Below are 20,859 nucleotides of genomic sequence, written 5' to 3' on the forward strand. Positions count from 1 at the left end.
CAGTGACATGTATATTTTTCAGATAGTATAGAGGGCGAGGGGTGACCAGTAGAGAAAATGCCAAGAAGCCCAGAAACAATGGAAATAGTATAAAGGTGATTTATAAATTGACAAACTCCACTTGTAAGAAACTCTCCATTTGTTGCGATAAAGCATGGGATGCAGTGCAGGAAATCTTGTCATATTAATTTGAGATGTTTGGAGATAGTGTTGTAATTGTTACCCAACAGTGGCAACTGTTTAAGTTTATATATACATTCACATGAATAATATTTTGTAAATTTAATAATCACTTTTCTACTATTTACATTTTTCTGTAGATTCCTGTGGTTTTCTGTTTTTCATATCCCTGGGGACCTTCTCCTTTGTTTTAGATGTGTGCTTTTCAAATTTTGCATGAAAATGCATTGTCAACTGCATTTAGACTAATGTTCAAGGTAACAGAGCAGATTTTTCTGCAGTGCACCTATTTAAGCATGCTTCCCTACGAGGCGAAACAAAATCCACAAAGTGTAGGGCTGGTATCAAATTACTTTGAAAATGTGATGTGTGCATATGGTAAATGAGAAAATATCTGAAGTTCCCGAAGAAAAAACACAGTTGGAGTAGATCCAAATCTTTTTTCTTTCTTTGGAAATATATTGAAACCCTGTAAGATTTATGGTACTCATTAGCTGACTTTGCTTATCCTAAACTTACAGATGTGCTTAGATCAGAAACACCTTACCAAGCAGTAGTTTTTGCAGACTGTGAATGGAACAGATCTAGTTGACAATGAGGAAGTGGAGAAGGGCGGAAGTTACTGCAAAAAAACCTCTTCAATTCTAAAATGCGTTACCGCAGCTCTGGTGTGGATTTATTAAGTAAATCTTTAGGCACCAAGTATTACACAATTCAGTGTAAATTGATTTCCCCTCAGTTTGTTTTTTGGTGTTTGAGATACAGACACACACAAATGTTAGGGGACTCGCACTGTGAAATGCTTTGATTGAAAACCTGTCGCCTTGCTAGATATGAATCGTAGTATATGACAGCAGACTGCTTGGTAACCTTCAGCACATTCTATGACCTATACATTTTAATGGCTTACTAACGTAAAGATGCAGCACTGCACACATTTAGCCATCTGCCATATCTTTTCCAGCTGACTGTATTTTAAATGAGAGGACCATGCTAGCTAAGTGAACCATCGCTTTTTGTGGTTGGTAGGGAGGGAAATGTGCTAAACAAGGTTTTTCCATGTGCAGCTGTTGAAGAAACTGGTCTCATTATATTTACTACATGTTTTGTACAGAAGGGTAGAGAATCTGCTTTCCATATAGAAGATCACAGGCTAGGAAAGTTTCCTTTTTGGAAACCTTGTACAACTAGCTGCCAGTCAGTTTAAGCAGTGCTGAGCTAATGGACCAATGGTCTCAGCCTGTATAAAGCAGCCTCCTGTGTTCCTATATACTACTTTTTGTTTGCATTTTTATAACAGTGACTTGTGATCTGATACAAAGGAGGAAAATAAGCAAATTCAGGTACTAATCCTTTCATGCTATTATGTAATGAAGTTACATAACAACCAGCTGGAATAGCAGCTGATGGAGACGGTTCTGATAGAAGAGGAACCAAATGGCATTTGGACCCAGCTGAGCTGATAAACTAACTGTTTCTTTTCTGTCAGTTGCAACCAAGTGGAAGATTCAGAGAGCCCGATATTACTGCGCCCTAAATCCTAATTGAACTCTGACTCCATTAGTTTGCCTGCAGAACTTTTACGATCTTCAAAATTTATTATTGCTCATTTTATGCCTGCTGATTGTCACTGGTGTGGCGAACCTGTGTTGAGAACTTGGGACTGGGCTAACATCCTTGAATGTAGCTCCATAACACTTTCTAATATCCCTGCACAAAGAAGGGTTACAGCCTAGGCTTCTTACTGTGATATGGTATAGCAGTCAGAGTGACACCAGAAACGTCAAGGTTTAAGGCTCCACTTGATAGATGACGTGGGGCCAATAATTCTCTCAAATGAAGGCGCTGTGCTCCTTGGAAGAAGGGCAGGACAGCTCCGCCCCACCCCAGTCTCATTGACAGATGCAGTGATTTTTATGTGGACGGGCATCATGTAAGCTTATATCTGCAGCCTAGCTGGTAGCATTACTACGTGATCAAAGTCTTAAATAAGTTTAATAACAAACAAATGGGAGAATGCCATAGGCAAAATCTAGTCTGTTTTGGGGAGGGTATTGGAGATAGGAAACTCCCGACTTACAGGACAGTAATTGGCATTCTAATGGTGGAGGTCATGTAGAAATGCTTTATTGGTATTGCAGACTTCCATCCTCATAATGTGACACTTGATTGTGGGGATTCAATGATAGGAAGTATAATTGAAAACTGTAAATCAGAGTGAGGATATTCAAATGTCAAATGACTAGGAGATTAAATGACCTGCTGATAAACTCTAGCAAAATGATGTTGCATGAAATTGTACAAAATTAGTAGAAATTAGTAGGAATGTTGTACTTATAACCCCAAGAAACTGACAAGTCTTAAATATGAAAACTATCAGTTATTTTAGTGATTTCAGACAATATTTTTGTGGCTGTGAGATCTGTGTAAGAATTCAGTAGTATTGCAGACTTAATAATTTTGCTTTGGGAGAAATGTATCTTGCTGGTGTCTTTGTATTCTTCTCTGTTCCTATTTTTAAGCCATTTGTGTGAGTCTTTCACAGTCCAGCCATTTCTCCTCCTTGATCCTGCCAGGAAGTCATAGTACTATTTGATTTCAGCCTGTTGCCTTGGTAATAACTGTAATGTCACAAATTCAGCATTATAACTTCACTGCACGATCAAAAAGCTGTGAGTGTGTGCTATGTGGGAGAGAGCCCAAAGGCTTTGTTGTAATACACAGCTTTGATAATTAGTAAAACTGAGAGAGAACGACTTGCTTTTTTCAAACATAGCAGCCTGCCAGATTTGAGGTGCTGAAATTCATCTCCATTAAAAAAAAAAATAACGTTCAGTCAATCGGTTTCCCTTTCACAATATTCCTATGCATCCTTCCCACTATTCATCAGATATTTGTTGATGTTTGGAAGAATACATAGCCAATTTTATCTCTATCAAGAGCAAGGTATGGAAGGTAGGTATGTTTAAAAAACCTCATTGTCACGTAAGTCACTTTAGTCTTCCGTATTTAAATGCACACTTGATGTAAGCCAAATTCATAAATTTCTTAATGAGGTTGTGCAGGAGGTTTCTTGGGCTCGTTTCTCATATGTTTTGAAAAACACTGATCAATCAGGATGTTTACTCAATTGTTCATCTTGGAGTTGGAGCTATAAATACTGCACTTTACACAACCCATTTTTCCTTTAAAAAAAGGGGGGGGGAGACACGATTTGCCTTGAGGTGAAATCTTTTGAAAGATGGTCAGTGTGAAATCTGACGATGGTTGGCAGGAATTGAACGCAACCCTTGTGTAATAGCCCGCTAAAGTTATTATAGCAAATGGCACCATGTCTTGCACTTTGTGGATTTTAGTCACTGTTATTTTGAGAGCGTCAAAACAGGTTCGGCTGGTGAGAGACTGACATATCTAGGTAACCAAACTCAGTTGGAGTTTAACAAGAAACAATCTCACACCAAGATTAAGTGAGTGGGCAGGACTTGATGAAAAAGAGTCGCACCTGTGACATGCTTTCCTCCCCTAGGAGGTCTTTTGGAAATAAGGTCTTTTATCTTCTGACTGAGGTGTGCTTTCCAATAGGAGGCAACTCCTTTATATATTTTATAAAATACGTAGGCAGTTAGCAGAAGAGACTTGCTATATCAGTTGGTCCAAATAGCTTCCAGTTTATTTTAATGCACGTTCTGCATTAAATTAATAGTCCACAACTATTTGTTTATTTGTTTGACGACTGTGACAACCCACAGTTGGTCTTTTCGTGTTAACTGAACATTCTCACCTCTAAGACTCCTTCAGTATTGCTCTACAACGACAGTAGCAAGATGAAAGGGATACAGGATCCATTCCAAAAATTGACTAAAATATGATAGAGGATAGTGCCCCTTGTGGTATTTTGTATTCTTAATACTTCAACAAAATGTTGCCTGTAGCATTTCTTTATTCTCCCCACCCCTCGGTGCAATATATAAGCTGGCCAACACCTTTTGAAGAATATTAAAGCTTAGCTAGAAATGACAAAAAAATATTCTTGCACAAGAAACTAAATTCCCTATCCAGCTTGGGAACTGCGTATCTTTCTAATCTACCCCTGAAAGGCATCTTACCTATCAGTTCTCCTGCTGTACCAGAAGTAGGAAGAGCCTTCTTTACATATCTCTTACATGTGATCTGATAGCTTATGAATAGTCTCTGAGAAGGTACCTGCTTGAATAGCAAGGTATAGAGAGTCTGGGGAGGAAGGAATATCGCTCCTCTATGCCAACTCTGCCCCAGCTTCTGCCAACCTAGCAGTTCAAAAGCATACCAGTTCAAGTAGATTGGTAGGTACCACTATGCACTCTGGCACTCGTCACGGTCCTCCGTGCAGTAGTGATTTAGTTATGCTGGCCACATGACCTAGAAAGCTGTGGACAAACACCGGCTCCCCTTGGCCTAAAAAGTGAAATGAGCACTGCACCCCATAGTCACCTTTGACTAGACTTAACCGCCCAGGGGTCCTTTACTAACACATCTATGACCTTGGTGGCTCTTGGAGAAGGGAGGATTATCGCCAGTGCAGCAAGTTGCCTGCTTGGTTGCTGCAGGTGACGCTAACAATAAATCATGTGGCAGTTTTCATATGCATGCGTTCCTGAACAGTCTAGATAGCATGTTAATTTATATGTCTTCAGCAACAGTAGCCTGGTGAAGAGGGACCACTATGACTTCTGCTGCTCTTGAGGTTTGCCTTCTTTGGAAATCTTAAAACCATGGGCTCCTGGAGGTTGTGTTTTGATACGTCTGTTGTATCCAGGACTTAAGTGTGTTGCAGATGTGGTAGTTCTGGATGGGATCACTGCTTGCCCTACCAGCAGCTTTGAAAATGACTCCTGTTGTTCAGCATTCATTACTTCCTACCGTTTACCCTGTAACAAGTTTATATGTGGAGTTCCTCTCCCCCATTTAGAAAACACATACACAGACAGAGAAATGCATTATGAGATGTGGTGCGTGTAATGTGCCTGGGAGTGGAGTGTGGCTTGTTAGTAAAATAGGACAGTTCTCTTGGGAAATATGCTCTCATTTTGAATCATTTCACCCTCCTCTTGCTGTGTCTACTTCATCTTAAATATGTCCATTATAGTAGAATAGTTGCTGTGAGTGACACACACATAATTGGAAAATGTTTCACATATATTTTGATTTGAAGTAGTCTTGTAAAAGTCAACTGAATTGTTCAGAAACGTAAGTAGGTTTGGACTACTACATTTTCAGAGGTGAACACTTTTTTTGCAAAACATCTTTGTATATTCCTTTTTGTTCCTTTTTTCCTATGGGATTAATTAAGTTTGGAGATCTAATCATTCTCTCATGTGAGAAAAATAATCTGATAAGGAAGCTGTAGCTCAGAGGTAGAAATAGCTGTTACGTTTTGCCTGACTAAATATATAAAAATTAAATATATTGCAGTGATTAACAAAAACAGAGATATTAAATTCTTATAGCAACTGTTCTCTTTATTTTTTAAAAAAACTAAAAACCATAGGTCAAGCAAAACTGTCTAGAATTTTCGCTTTGGGCAGCATCTCATTCAAAGAGTCTGAAATAAAAAAAAACCATTTTATAGTGCAATCCTCTACATGTAAACTACATGTAAACCTATTAAGTTGAATAGAATTTACTTCCAAGTAAGTGGAATAAGATTACAGCCTCAGTCACTTTCTGCAGGCTTTAAAATTCTAATAGGTGTGGGGCTCTTTAGGTTGCTGAACTACAACTCCCATTGACCCTGAACATTGGTCATATTTGCTAGGATCCCCTCCTTCTTTCCAGCACTTGGATCCCTTTGTGTAACTTCCAGAATACACAGTCTTAGATGATGGACCCCTTTGAGACCATGATTGAGATGGTTTTGATTAACATAAAGGCAATAATGAAATAACTGAGTTCTTAATCATTCCTGAATTATATTTAGTGATAAGGTCAGAGTTGCCACAAAGAGCAAAACACTTTTATTAATCCTTATTTGCATTGCGACAATTATTTAAAATATTGTCTTTTGCAAATCCAAATATTTAGTTTATAACCTGATTTGATGAAATTATGGCAATGGTTTATTTGTAATGGATTATATTGGATTATATTTTAAGGTATTTTTCACTTTTGTGATTAGAATTTCTCCACACTCATAAAGTTGAAAAACTTCTAATGAAAGCCAGAAAACTGCTGCATTCACATGTAGCTCCAGCGTTTTTAATGAAAGTTTGATATTGATCGGATCCAAATGGGATTTTTTGAAATGATGAAATTTTTCAGCTCTCTGAAATGTGCGACGGATAATATGCTGATCTCCTTGAAGTGTGTGTGTTGTCTGTATTTAAAGTTCATTGTTTATTCCTTAGGCAGTACCTACTGAATCACATTCTATTCTGTCTGGGTCTGCTTCAGCAAAGATGATTGAGGGATTGCAACCTGGGGGCAGTGGAATATATCCTAGAATGCTATGTCGATAGTCTTATCTTTCTATACAGTAGCCCTTTTCACATACTTTTATTCTTTATGCATGATAGAACAGTGGAGCTCTGACCACTTGGATTTAATATGTAATTATGCCTAGTTACAGGCACAGAGTCCAGCATGACAGTCCAACGACCTCTTGCTTGTTGTCACCAATTTAACCAGTGTAGTTTATTGGTTGTGTGTATTCTAAGCATCCATGCATCCAAGAGGGTAAATGAGTGTGCAAAAAGCATATGCATACTTGAGGCAGTATGATTAAAGTTAATTTGGCCATGTCTTTATGGCTTTTTCTGTGTTTGCCTCTTGGATTTGTAGTATTTTTGATATAGAGCCAGTTAATTTAATGATTTAATTGAAGAGCTCATTTCTGTCAAGGAGTCTTTAAAATGTGCTCCAAAATATGCAGATTGGGGTCTAGTGCTTAAATGCAGAGTTGAGAAAGATATGTTCAGAAAAATAAGTGCAGAAAAACACACACACATGAATAAATATAGTGGGCAAAAACTGAAATTCCTGTCATATCATTTACCCCCAGTAGGAAGGAAGCCTCATTTATTTCAACAGAGCTACTTCTGAGTAAAACATACCAATTGTGTTTTATTCTGCAAAGACAGCACATTGAATGAATGAAATGATAATGAAGAAGGTGCTCTGACAAGCATACCCCAGTATCCTCCTCCTTCTCTTGCCTTTCTTTCTTTCTTTCTTTCTTTCTTTCTTTCTTTCTTTCTTTTGCAGCTCTGGGAGGGTTCCCAAATCACAGATGAGGGCATCCACATTTCTTCCTCTTAATGCTTAGCAACAGTGGTTAAGCGATGGTCATTTGCAATTGTGCTGCCTGAGTGCTAAATCATAATGGCTACATCTGCATGTTGTGTGCTAACTTTCTTCAGAAATGTCTGGTCAACCTTTGAAAGAAAGAAAGAAAGAAAGAAAGAAAGAAAGAAAGAAAGAAAGAATCTGGGCCCTGTGCTGGCCTTGGTCACACCAGAATCCTAACCCTTCCACCCATCTGTCTGTAGACCTGCCTCAATTCTGTTACTCCATTTCCCTTCCAGTTCTTCAAATCCCCTAATAGTCATGATTTTCCACGTTCTGTATCGCAAAAGATAGCAATAAGGTGACAACCCTGGATTTGACTTACTTTTAAACCTTTTCCAGGCCATATTCAGTCCAGATTTCCTCTAAACAATTTATGTTGGTGTAAAGAATGAAGGTTTACACATTTTCTTTGAGGAGAGGTGGCTGAAAGTTGGGATGGCTATCAGCCAGCCTGTTCCTTGCCTTGATAACCCTTCCTTTTAAGTGAGAGGGAACTACGGACTGGCCCAGCACATGCTTTCAAAGCCCTCATTTCTGAGCAGCCTCCTCACCTTAGGAAGGGACATTTTGGAACGCTTGAAGGTATAGATTGCATTGTCAGAAATAGAGGGAATGTTGCTACTTCAAGATGTGTATACAATGAAGCATCCTGAGACAATTAACAAGGCTGTGGATGTTGGCTGTTCTTGATCATAACTTCCAAAAGTTAAATTCTGGGATTTGTAGCTGCCAGACATTTTCTTTGTAGGTTCCCATGATCACTGAATAATATGCCAAAACAGATGGAGCAGAAGCAAACATTTTAAGTTTGTGTGTATCAGGAGCGGATGCTGCCAAATTAGTACTCAGATGGCATACACATGAATATTACTATGCAGTTAACTACCAGGGCCTAAATAGTAATTTTTGGTACATTTTGTGGGGATGGGGCAAAAATACCCCTAAGATTGAATTAATGTTTGGTGTGGGTGTGGTAAAATCAAATAACCCTTCCGGGAAAGTGTAGGTTTAAGATTTTTTAAGCAACAAAAATGTTTCAACACTTCAAGCAACTCACTTGCCCTTAGCATCCAGCAGTCACCCCCACCTAAACATTCATCAATTTTAGGAAAATTAGTACAGTCAAACCTCGGTTGTCTAACGTAATCCGTTGCAGAAGCCCGCTCGGCTTCTGAAACGTTCGACAACCAAGGCACGGCTTCTGATTGGTTGCAAGAGCTTTCTGCACTCAAGCGGAAGCCACGTCAGATGTTCAGCTTCCAAAAAACGTTTAAAAACCAGAGCATTTTCTTCTGGGTTTTTAGCGTTCGGGAGCCGAAATGTTCCAAAATGGAGGCGTTCGGGAACCGAGGTCTGATTGTAGTCTTATACTGAATCAGACCACTGGTCCATTTAGCTCAGTTTTTTATTCTGGCAGGCTGCAGCTCTCCAGTGTTTCAGACAGAGGACATTTCCAACCCTATGTGATGATACCTTCTGCGTAAAAAACTGATGCTCTATGAGTTACATCATCACCAAAACCCCCACATTCCATGGATATTAATAGTTCTGCGAAAGTGGGGATGATACTCAGTTCAGTTTGATTTCATTTACATTGTGTCTTGAAAGCACAGAATAATAAATTTAATTGGTCTTGTGGCACATTTCTCATGTAATTGTTGGTGTTGGCAACTGTTTCTCGAAAGACAATGTCTTCTGGGGGGGCGAAGACAAACTTCTGCATTAGCAGCACCAAAGTGACCCCCCCTAGAGTCCAAGCTTGGGCAGGGTATATGGAGGTCCTGGGCTGCCCAGGTGACAAAATCCCCCCTCTCTTGGCTTCATTGATATGGAGGGGGAGCGAATGTGGACGTTATCACATTCACAATTTCCGCTGCGTTAGATCATAGTCAGAGGTAATCTTCTCCAACATGAAACCGGGGAGAAGGTTTGCTATTTTGTTTTCCCCAAGGTAAGCAGATAGGTTGTGAATAAAGCCTTTGCAGTGTTCCTACCCAGCAGCAAACCAGCCTCTGCCAACCTGGTCTACTCTGGATACTTCAGACCACAACTCTTGTCAGTGCCAGCCAGAGCACTGGTGCTACGATGCTTGCTTCTGAATATTTACTTCTATCCAATTTATAGCCCATCTTTTCCTCCAAGGAGCTCAAGGTGGTCTCTATGCCCCCCCCCCCGTTTAATCCCCATTACATCCCTGCGAAGTAGGTGAAGCTTAGAGAAAATGACATATGCTTCAACATTTCTCCGATGAAAATAGGGACATCGTATTTAACAACAACTACAACAATAACAATGTTATTTATACCAAATAACAATGTTATTTGGCCACCTCATGAGAAGAGAAGACTCCCTGGAAAAGACCCTGATGTTGGGAAAGATGGAGGGCACAAGGAGAAGGGGACAACAGAGGACGAGATGGTTGGACAGTGTTCTCGAAGCTACCAGCATGAGTTTGACCAAACTGCGGGAGGCAGTGGAAGACAGGAGTGCCTGGCGTGCTCTGGTCCATGGGGTCACGAAGAGTTGGACACGACTAAACAACTAAGCAACAACAACAAAGGAAAGCACAGCAATACGTTTGGCACCAGCTGGGCTGTAGGAGTTGCCAGAAGGAGGCGTACAAGGTGCCATCCAACTGTTTTAGGGACTCCACTCCGGATTTGTGTAGAATTGACTATTTAGCCTTTTCTTCTCCTGAATATAATTCCTCAAGGCAGTAGAGGTTTCAGATCAGAGTTTTCCTTCTGCTATATGGGCTACCTTCTCAGATTATGTAATACATAGAAAGTAATGACATTAACCTTCACTGCCCAATGGATAGCTTCACTTTCTTCCTCATGTGTAGTGAGTGGTAGATAATATCCGAGCACCAAAGGAATAGCAATATGTAACCTGATTTGCAGGCGGCTTGCACGAGGTGTATGCCTAAGTAAATGCATAAAAGCCTTTAACTCGCACGGGTCTAGATTGTTGCTGCAGATGGCGAAACAGTCTCTAGGCAACTATGCTGAAGAAATGCATGACCCAAATGCTCTTTCACAATGTATGTGAGTAAAATGAAAACTCGGGGTCAAGTCTGCTATAGGTCATGAGCCACCTCTTGGCCCCGCTGAACGTATTTAGTAAATGCATTGTACACAGCCTGCTGCAATTATATTTACTCAGGACCATGGGAGCAATCTACACTATGATATTTAAGCATACTGAAGCTTTAGTAACTGTTAGTTTCACAGCTTATTTTTGTAATGATTGTCACTGCGTGTTAAAGTTATTTCTTATATCAACTCCTGATTTGTAGTTGGATTGTTTTAATTACTAGTGTGCCCCTACCCTGAAATATTTGGATAGAGAGTGGGTTCTAAATATTTTAATAAATATACACATACACAAAAATGCTATTCAGAAAGACTCTCCTCCCTGGAAGAGAGGGGAGTGGTTGTGGGCGGGAGACTGAGCTCCGCCCCTGGTAGGGGGCCTTAGCCCCCTCCCCTCCTTACCTGGCTGGTGCCCACGCCCACCGGAGGCAGCCAACCAGGTGCCTCCGGGGGGCGTGTGTAGCAGCTTAATGCTGTGGCACCAGCTCCGCCTCCTCCTCATTCGTCGTCGTCCCTCAGCGAGTCACCCACCCTCCACTCCCATTTAGCTCAGGGTCTAGGTTTTTGGCCTTGCTATGGACCTTAGGTTGGTCGCCCCGGTTGTCTGGGGGGCCTGGTAGGAATTTTTCCATTTGGCATTAGGCTTTTTGGTTTTTTCGCCTACCTCGTAGCAATCGTCACAACTTTGGTGGTATTGGTGGGTAGGTTAGGCATTGGATTCATGTGTTGTGCTGTGTCAAGGGCTAGGTGTGGCCATCGCCTATGCTATCTACCGTGGGTTATTCCGTTAAAGGAATCTGGCAGTCGTGTATTCCGTCCCATGCCTGCTTGGCGGGAGGCCATGGCACGACCCTCGGTGACATCAGGGGGTGAGCCTATAGTTGGATTAGCATCAACAGGCTCCACCTACTGTTGAATAAACCCACCTCCTATAGTCATCCAATGCCTAACCCAATACCTTTTCACTGCTGTAATCAATAAAGTTGTGGCCTTTCCTTGCCCATTAACCTTATATCACGTGTCCTTGTGTATTTATTTCACTTAGCGGGGGTCGGGCCCTCGATCCACAACTAACAACTATGCCTGTTGCTTTAAAATTTAAGATTGGTGGGCACCTAAAGATATGCATTTATATTCTTTATACAGTATATAATTAGTCTAATATAATATCTCAATGTTTGATTAAGAAAAGAAAACCAGTATTCCCAGGAATTGTCTGGTTTTAGGCTGGCGGCTCTTACTGATGTTAATTAAGCAGTCCTAAAAGTTTAGACGTGTTTCTTTTAAAAAGTTAATTTATGCAAGGTAAATATTACTGATGTAGCACATTTAATTAAAAGTTGAAAAAGGAGAAAATAATGAGATGGTTTCTGTGTGTGAACTTAAACTTGAAGTGTTCCTAGAATTTTAAATACCTTCACTAGGCTATTCAAGAATAATTTGGTTCAAGAGAATGATTTCATTAGGGGATAACGCTCTGTATGCAAAGAAGTCTGTGTGTTAATGCATTTTCATAATGTTGAGGAATTGTGCAGTCTTTTCTATTTTTTTTTACTATGTCATCATAGTAAGGGATGTTGGCAGGGGGGAGGGGGACATAGAATGTGTAATTTTAAGGTACCATGGCTTGAATTATCTACCAGTCCAAAAGCTAGACAAGAGCTTTGTTATATACCTTAAATAAGAACAGGAAACTGTCTGCCCATTTCCAACTCTGCCCATTTACAACTTAGTCCAGTACCACCTAATGACCAAACTATATATTGGCCTTATCCACACAGTTTTAGTTTAGCTGCACTGTGACAATTGAGTATTAAACAAAACAAAATATGCATGGCATGACCTACTCTCCCTTCTGTCACTAGGAGGCAGCCTTCTGAAAAGGGGAGCCTTTCATTGGCGAAGGTTGAGGGTTCTCAAACTCATGAAAAGGGCGTCAGTGCATGTCTTCTGCACTGGGTACTTGGGGTTCTAGTAAAAGACAGGCAACCATAACAACCACATTTGCACATAACATTAAACCCAAAGCATGGCTTCATCAGAATGAGGAGGCAGGTGCTTTGCTCCTCCCAGGTTCTTTTGATTTGACATGTCAGTAACTCCAAGGAGTGGATCATTCTAGCTTTCAAAGGTATGTTTGAGTTGAATACTAGTTTGCCCCAAATAACAGCATACACTGTGTTGACTAGCTTATCATTGAAAACAGCACAGGGGCTTTCTAGCACTCCCAACATTTTTGTATTGGGGATGTGTGTTCTGAACATGGAAATCTCATCCATGAGATTTTACAGTGCCTCTGGTAGAAGAAGAAGAAGAAGAAGAAGAAGAAGAGTTTGGATTTGATATCCCGCCTTTCACTCCCCTTCAGGAGTCTCAAAGCGGCTAACAATCTCCTTTCCCTTCCTCCCCCACAACAAACACTCTGTGAGGTGAGTGGGGCTGAGATACTTCAGAGAAGTGTGACTGGCCCAAGGTCACCCAGCAGCTGCAGGTGGAGGAGCAGGGATGCGAACCCGGTTCACCAGATTACGTGACTACCACTCTTAACCACTACACCACACTGGTGCTGAATAATAATCATTCAAAGTGGCTTCTTTGTACAATTTTCCTTTTTGGAAAGGTCTGGTGTCTTTATTCTAGATGTATTGCCTCTAGTATGCTTTTGTCACCACAATTAATTTTCAAATGTGGAATTTATTTGTCATGGTCCATTACAATGTAAATAATAATAATAATAATAATAATAATAATAATAATAATAATAATTTATTTATACCCCGCCCATCTGGCTGGGCTTCCCCAGCCACTCTGGGCGGCTTCAAACCAAATATTAAAATACAGTATTATTATTATTATTATTATTATTATTATTATTATCATTATACGTGTATTTATACCTCGCCTATTTCTCTTATGCAACTCAAGGCGGCTTACAGATTAAAAACAAGAACCTTTCAAAAAAATCAGAAAATCAATAATTAAAATACAATTGATAGAATTAAAACTATATACATATATAAGATCTGTTTAAAAACATACCAGTGACTACAATAAAAACAGCAGGGCACCAGCTCTTTAATTCAAAGCAATCAGTTCCCAAAAGCCTGTGACAACAAGAAAGTACTCACCTGCCAGTAGGACAGCAAGGAGGGAGCTGGTCTAGCTTCTTTAAGGAAGGAGTTCCCAGAAGTCTGGCAGCAGACCACGGATAAGGCTGTCTCCCATGTCCCCACCAAGAATGCCTGAATATTGTGAATGTTCTGTTCAGGATTCAAGTGTAGGGATATCGCGGAGTGGGCAGTGGGGTCCGGAGGGAGCACACTTCCCCACCGGCAGGCAGCCACAGTCTGCCTGCACGTGTGACCCTGGGGTGCGTAGCATACTCCCCCTCACAGACAAAGTCACGGCTGTCTAGAACATCCGTTCCGTCTGTCTGACCTTTTGCGGTCTCAGCAGTCTGCGGTGTCCTGTCTGTAACCTTTGTCTCTGAGACCTTTTGTCTCCATCATACACTGTGCAAGGGGAAAATGACGCGGTGGAAAGAGGTGCCAAAATAACTTTGTACCACCCCACAATCTCGGGACCGAAGATGTGTAAAGGTCACAGCCCAAAATGTATCTGCCTGGTTTGCATATTTGTCTCAATAAAAGGAGGCTCCATAGGGCTAGCCAGCAGCTCGCTTCAGCTCACCTGTGCGCAGCTCACCTGATGACCAACCCCCCGTCTTGTGCCTTCACTTCACAAGCATAACCATACCAATCTAGCAGTAGAAATACACAGGTGTGTCCTGTTGTCTTGCCTGTTTCTTTATTGAGTGCGGACATGTTTCTTGCTTTTTCGTTTTTTTATCTCCTTGTTGTCTTATTTGTATTGTGGGTAATGCACCATTGCCAGTTTGTTTAGTTGCATCATAAAATTTCCAGTAATAATAATAACAATTTCTCACTAAAGTTGGCTTAATTTTTTTCTTTGCTAAATGATATCAATAAATAGGTGGCCTGCTGTGTTGCCCTCTTTTGCTATTGTCACTAAGAAATTAGGATAAGGTTTATAGGAGAGATGTCTATTTACTGTGCAGCAGATTGCCTTAGCTGATAAAACGGTGGTGTTTCAATCAGTACTGGTGATTAACACACGGTAGTGACATAATCTTGGATTGTTTTCAGACTTCCTGTTTGTTCAAACAAATGTTCAACAGTGTTTGTGGGGAGGTTAGACAAGGTTAGACTGAGCATCAGTTCTAGTTGCCGGGAGGTTATAAAATGTTGTGTCAAGCAATGGTTATCCCACACTTTCTAGCACATTTTCCTGTCACTCTCCTTCAGCAAAATGTTCAGTTTTGGTGGAAAGGGGGTTTGCTACACAAGAGCACCAAATCAGCTTTAGTTGCACAACCTGGATTTGTTGGTATGCAATTATTTTTTTTTTTTTTTATAATATATTTATTAAAGTTTTCAAATAAAACATATATCAAATAAGCACTTATCGTTGTCCATTTAACATCTTTCAATTGTTACATGGGACTCCCCCACACCTCCCGCATACACTTACATCATTATTAAATTATTTTCAAGCAAATTATCATTTAACTCATCTTAATTAATAATCTTAATTTGGTTTGACATATAATTCGACTTTAAATCTATTTTAATGGTAGACAATTGTCTGCACTGGCATCCTATTCAGCACTCAGCCAAATTACAATATTTTTGTAAATAAGTCTTAAATTTCCTCCAGTCTTCTTCCATCCTTTCTTCTCCCTGGTCTCGAATTCTGCCGGTCATCTCGGCTAGTTGCATATAGTCCATCAGTTGCATCTGCCATTCTTCCACAGTGGGTAGCTCCTGAGTTTTCCAATTCTTGGCAATTAATATTCTTGCTGCTGTTGTTGCGTACAAAAAGAATGTTCTGTCCTCTTTTAACACACTCTGGCCGACAATACCCAGGAGAAAGGCCTCTGCTTTCTTAGTAAAGGTGTATTTAAACACCTTTTTTAATTCATTATATATTTTCTCCCAAAAGGCCTTCACTCTAGGGCAGGTCCACCAGAGGTGAAAAAATGTTCCTTCATTTTCCTTACACTTCCAACATTTGCTATCAGACGAATGGTATATTTTAGCCAGTTTGACAGGGGTCATGTACCATCTATACATCATTTTCATCACATTTTCCTTCAACGCATTACATGCAGTGAAGTTCAGCCCAGAGGTCCACAACCTTTCCCAATCTTCAAACATAATATTATACCCAATATCCTGCGCCCATTTTATCATTGTTGATTTTACCATTTCGTCATGTGTGTTCCATTTCAGCAGCAAGTTATACATTCTTGAAAGTACCTTAGTCTTAGGTTCTAACAGTTCAGTTTCTAACTTTGACTTTTCCACTTGGAATCCTAACTTTTTGTCGTTTTTAAACACTTCTTTAATCTGAGCATAGTATAACCAGTCTCGCACTTTGTCTCTCATCTTTTCTAAACTCTGCAATTTCCAGTTGTCACCATCCTTTTCTATTATCTCCCAATATTTTGGCCAATTGGCCTCCATATTGGCTCTTTTCCGAGCCTTAGCCTCCAGGGGTGACAGCCACCTCGGAGTTTTATTCTCCAGTAAGTCTTTATATTTTGTCCAGACATTAAAAACTGATTTTCTGACAATATGGTTCTTGAAGGCCTTATTTATCTTAGCTTTATCATACCATAAATATGCATGCCATCCAAACGCATTATTAAAACCTTCCAAATCCAAGACATCCGTATCTTCAAGAAGTAACCAATCTTTTAACCAGCAGAAAGCTGCAGCTTCATAATACAACTTTAAGTCTGGCAGGGCAAAGCCCCCTCTTTCTTTCGCATCTGTTAATATTTTAAATTTGATTCTGGGCTTTTTGCCCTGCCAGACAAATTTAGAGATATCTTTCTGCCACTTCCGGAAGCACTCTGTCTTGTCTACAATCTGCAGTGTCTGAAACAAAAATAACATTTTTGGCAATACATTCATCTTGATGGCAGCTATTCGGCCTAGCAATGAAAGTTTTAATCTTGACCAACTATCCAAGTCTCTCTTAATCTCTGACCAACATTTTTCATAATTATCTTTAAATAAACTCAGATTTTTTGCTGTTATGTTTACCCCTAGGTATTTAACTTTTTTAACCACATTTAGTTCTGTCTCTTTCTGAAGCTGTTCCAACTCAATATCTGTCATGTTTTTCCCCAGAACTTTAGTTTTTTGCTTATTTAACTTAAATCCTGCCACTCGACCAAAGTTTTGAATCAGTTGTAGTACTCTTTTCAAACTAGACTCCGGCTCCTGTAATGTCAGAACTAGGTCATCTGCAAAAGCTTTAAGTTTATATTGTTTCGCTCCGACCTGAATCCCCTCCACCAACCGGTCCCCCCTAATCATATTCAGGAGCACTTCCAGAACCGAAATAAACAGTAATGGGGAAATCGGGCAGCCTTGTCGTGTACCTTTTTCAATTTTAAACTCTTCTGTAACCACATTGTTAACTATCAGTTTAGCCTTTTGTTCTGAATATATTGCCTCAATCCCGTTCTCAAACCCCCGTCCCACTCCCATTTCTTTTAAGTTCCCCTTCATAAATTTCCAAGAAATGTTGTCAAAGGCTTTCTCCGCGTCTATAAAAATTAAAGCTGCTTTGGTGTTTATGTTTGTTTGTAAAAGTTCCAATATGTCTATAATGTTCCTTGTGTTAGTAAACATATGTCTGCCCGGGAGAAAGCCTGCCTGGTCTTTATGGATTATCTCACTTAAAACTTTCTTAAATCTTCGTGCCAAAACATCTGCAAATATTTTGTAATCCACATTTAAAAGGGAGATGGGACGGTAATTCTTAAGTTGTGTCTTTTCAGTTTCTGACTTTGGAATCAATGTGATAAATGCTTCTTTCCACGATTCAGGCGCCTTCTTCCCCTCCATTATTTCATTACTGACCTCCAACAAAGGTTGTATCAAATAATCCTTCAATGTCTTATAGTAGTTAGAGGTCAGTCCATCTGGCCCTGGTGATTTGCCCTGTTTCAGACTCAGGATGGCCTGTTCAATCTCTTGTTGTGTTATTTTGCCATTTAAAATTGTTCTGTTTTCTTCTGACAGCTTTGCTAGTCCATTTCTCTCCAAAAATTGTGTAATCTCTATTTCATCTTGTGGCCCTTGAGTATATAACTTTTTAATATACCTCTGGAAGCACTTTCTAATCTCTCCCGGGTTCTGAATGTTCCTTCCTTCAACCTCTAAGTTTGTTACTGTATTTAATCTTTGTCTCCTTTTCAACTGCCAAGCTAGCAGTTTCCCACATTTATTTGCCGATTCAAAAGTTTTTTGTTTCATTGTTTTAATCTTCCATTCTATTTCCTGATTTATCAGCTTGGAATATTGCGCCTGATAAAGTTTAATTTCTCTCAGAATCGGTTGGGACTTCGGGTTAGATCTTAACTTCTTCTCCAACTCTTTGATACTTTCCAGAATTTTATCTTTCTTTTCATTTTGCAGTCTTTTCTTTAAGGAATTCTGTTGGATCAAGAACCCTCTCATCACAGCTTTACTTGCATCCCAGATAGTTCTTTTTTCCACCGTAGTGTTCAAATTAATCTCAAAATAGTCCTTTAAGGTTTTTTGGGCCTTCTTTACAATTCTTTGATCTCTAAACAGGCCATCATTCATCTTCCATCTAAAGGAGCCGATTGGGATCAATGTCATATCCATTCTCAAGGCGTTATGGTCGGAGCATGTTTTGGGGCAGATTTCCACCTTCCTCACCTTAGGTGCCAGACTTCTAGTTATCCATATTTGGTCGATTCGTGTCCAAGTCAGTTGAGCTTCAGAAAAGAATGTTCCTTCTCTTCCCAAGGGGTTTCTAACTCTCCAGATGTCAACCCAGTCCATATTGTCAGTCATTTCAAAAAAGGTCTTAGGTAGTCTTCCCTCTTTAGTAATGTTCTGGTTCTGTGACTTATCCATATTTGTTGATACGACCCCATTCATGTCCCCCATCATGATGACGTTGTTGTAATCCAGATAGTCCAGCATGATCTCGTGCAACTTCTTATAAAAATCCGATTTTCCTTCATTTGGAGCATAAATTCCTAATATCAAAATTTTTTCTCCTTGATACTGTATTTCTATTGCGAGGATTCTTCCACTTTCGTCTTTAAAGAGAAATTTTGGTGAAAGGCTCTCTTTTGCATAGATCACTACACCTCTCTTTTTAACTGTATCCGATGATATAAATTCTTGACCAAGCCTTTTATTTATTAACACCTTTCTATGGAGCCTAATCACATGCGTTTCTTGTAAGCATATAATGTCCAATTGTTCCTTTTTTAAAATATGAAAAATTTTAGACCTTTTTTCGGGACTGTTACAGCCATTTATGTTCCAACTCAAAAGCTGCAGAGACATCCTGGATAGATCTGGTTATTCTTTCTGGGGTGGTACCTTGTTCTCCGGTCCTTGAGGATCCGAGGGGGCGGGCTCCCCTGGAGGTTCTGGCGCTGGCAATCCAAGTCCTTTGTGGAGGTCTTCTCCGTGTGCTCCCAAAAACTTGTCTCTATCTTCCACTGTTTTGATTTTGATCTTTCTCCCTCTGTAGGTAAAGGATAATCCTTGTGGAAACTCCCACCTGAAGATAATTGCGTTGCTTCTCAACAGTCTTGCCAATTCCGTGTAGTTAGATCTAAGGTCCAGCAACTGCTTAGGAATGTCCTTGTAGATTTCAATTCTCTTGCCCAAGATGTCTAGTGACTTTTCGTAGTGCAGGCCCAAAATCTTGTCCCTTTCCTCCTTTGATCTCAATGTTATCAAACAATCTCTGGGCTTCTCTGTCCTTCTGACTCTGCCAAGCCTGAAAGCAGATGCAATTTTAAAGTCTTTTTCCTCTAACTCCCAAAACTTGGCAAATTCCTTAGTTAGAAATTCAATAAGATTATCTTCTTCCACCTCTGGTATTGACCGTATCCTCAAGTTGGTCTCCCTGTTTCGCAGTTCTGTCATCAAAAAGTATATCTGATGTTCTCCAACTTGTTTGCTGAGTGGTCTTACTTCTTTCTCAAGTTCTTCCAATCTTTGACTAGTATCTTCAGCCAGTTTACGATTTTCACCTACAGCCTCCTTTAATTCTCCAATGGATTGGGCATTCTGTGCAACTTGTCCAGTCAGCTTATTCAAACTTTCTGTGTTCTGTTCAATTTTAGCTGTATGCAAATCAGCCTTCTTGTCCAGAGCCTCCAGTTTCTCCAAAATTTTCTCCAAGACAGAGCTACTTGTCCCTGAAGCCATATCTCCCAGGTGCAGCTCCTCTGTCTCACCCTCCCCTGCCTGTATTAGGGAGGCCGCCTCTATGTCTGGAGGCAAAGTGGAAGGCAAGGCCGGCACAGAAGATCTACGCTGTGAGGCTGCAGATAAAGTTAAAGTTGTTTGTTTAGTCCTTCCTCTTCTCCTTGCGCCACTCATTCCAAAGTTATCTGTAATCCAAGGTCAATCCAAGTTGTTCCCATGAGAAAGCAGAGTCCCAGATGCAATAGTCAAACAGAGGCCGGGAAAGGGAAAGTAAAACAAAGTCACTGCTGTAAGCCCAAAATCCTCTAGAGGGAGCTTAATACGTCTTCAGGGAAAAGATCAAATCCAAGTTAAACTTATAAATTTAAATCCATGTCTATCGCCTCCACAGTGTGTTATTTTTAGCAGAGTAAAACTTAAAGCAAAACAGTGTTTCTTACAGTGCCTTGACTGCAACAGTTTCAAAGTATCCAGTTCCAGCTCAGAATGTTTCAAAACCTGAATTCAATATATCCAAAGTTGCAAACTGGTGCTCATTCAGGCAGCTCCAGCACCAGAGATTCTTATTTATTTTATAATCCACTGGTACCACAGAAGAAGAATATCAGTGCATCCCACATATGACCAGCAAAAGTCAATAGCTCAAAGTCTTTCACTCAGAAAACTGCTTTAACAGGGTGCCAGCATTTAGTTAAAGCATAACTTTTTGTCTCCACTCCTCCTGCTCTTTGCTTAAAGTTCAGTATCGCGGGAGATGGGCTTCCTGCTTATTCTCACTCCGTTTTCAGCCAAATTTCAACTTTTTTTTTAAAAAGTTTTAAAAGTTCCATAAAGTTCTCAAAAAGTTTCAGAAAGTTGACGAAAGTTTCAGAAAGTTTTCAATGTCCAAATTTACTCACGGGTTGTAGTTTCCAAAGTTCAGAAAAGTTGCAGGAAGAAAGGACAGCGCTGACCGGCAACAG

The 20,859-nt window shown here is 40.0% G+C and overlaps 1 protein-coding gene across 2 annotated transcripts in view; it reads left to right on the top strand.

The window, feature by feature from the left end:
* SLC2A13 (solute carrier family 2 member 13) overlaps window positions 1–20,859 on the top strand; it is a 111,481-nt gene that overhangs the window by 38,538 nt on the left and 52,084 nt on the right. The gene's annotated exons all lie outside the window — the stretch shown is intronic.

This window comes from Podarcis filfolensis (genome assembly GCF_964270895.1).
Source record: "Podarcis filfolensis genome assembly, chromosome: 10".
Lineage (NCBI taxonomy): Eukaryota > Metazoa > Chordata > Lepidosauria > Squamata > Lacertidae > Podarcis > Podarcis filfolensis.